This window comes from Otolemur garnettii, unplaced genomic scaffold (assembly GCF_000181295.1).
Source record: "Otolemur garnettii isolate 467f Iridium unplaced genomic scaffold, OtoGar3 scaffold00145, whole genome shotgun sequence".
NCBI classification, from domain to species: Eukaryota; Metazoa; Chordata; class Mammalia; order Primates; family Galagidae; genus Otolemur; species Otolemur garnettii.
Window position 1 is genome coordinate 4,433,172 of NW_003852540.1, and position 1,017 is coordinate 4,434,188.

At 47.1% G+C, this 1,017-nt stretch overlaps 1 protein-coding gene across 1 annotated transcript in view; it reads left to right on the forward strand.

Annotated features, from left to right (window-relative positions):
• The window catches only part of PITPNA (phosphatidylinositol transfer protein alpha), a 45,651-nt gene that overhangs the window by 24,329 nt on the left and 20,305 nt on the right, over positions 1–1,017 (forward strand). The gene's annotated exons all lie outside the window — the stretch shown is intronic.

Below are 1,017 nucleotides of genomic sequence, written 5' to 3' on the forward strand. Positions count from 1 at the left end.
GGGCTGGGGATTCGAACCCACCACCTTAGGTGTACGTGGCTGGCGCCTTAGCCGGTTGAGCTATAGGCGCCGAGCCCATTGACGCATTCTTTTGTGTAGCCAAGATAAAAAGCAACTAAGGGCTGGGTATGGTGGCTCACACTTGTAATCCTAGCACTTTGGCAAGCTAGGATTGGCACTAGGCAAGCCAAAGTGGGAGAATTACTTGAGTCCAGAAGCTTGAGATCAGCCTGGACAATGTAGAGGGGCTACATCTTTACAAAAAATAAAAAAGTTAGCCAGTCATGGGCTTCACATCACCTACTTTGGGAGGATGAGGCAGGAGGATCACTTAAACCCAGAAGTTTGAGGCTGCAGTGAGCTGATGGTACCACTGCACTCCAGCATAGAGGTGACAGAGCAAGACCCTGTCTCTAAAAAACAAAACAAAACATAAAAATAACATAAATATGACACCATTAAATAAATTGTGGGAAGCAAATAGTGGTGTACTTATAACCATTAAAAAGAACCAATAAGGGGCTGGGTGCAGTGGTTCATGCCTGTTAATTCTAGCACTCTGGAAGGCTGAGGGAGATGGATAGTTCGAGCTCAGAAGTTCCAGATGAGCCTTAGCAAGAGCGAGGCCCTATCTCTACTGAAAACAGAAAAATTAGCTAGACATTGTGTTGAGTGCCTTATAGCCCAGCTATTTGGGAGGCTAAAGCAAGAGGATTGCTAGGAGTTTGAGTTTGCTTTGAGCTATGATACCAGAGCACTCTACTCAGGATGACAGAGTAAGATTCTGTTTCCAAAAAAAAGGGGCGGTGCCTGTGGCTCAGTGGGTAGCAGGTTCAAACCTGGCCCTGGCCAAACTACAACAAAAAAATAGCCGGGTGTTGTGGTGGGCGCCTATAGTCCCAGCTACTCAGGAGGCTGAGGTAAGAGAATCGCCTAAGTCCAGGAGTTGGAGTTTGCTGTGAGCAGTGTGACTCCACGGCACTCTACCGTGGGCAGTAAGGTAAAACTCTGTCTCTA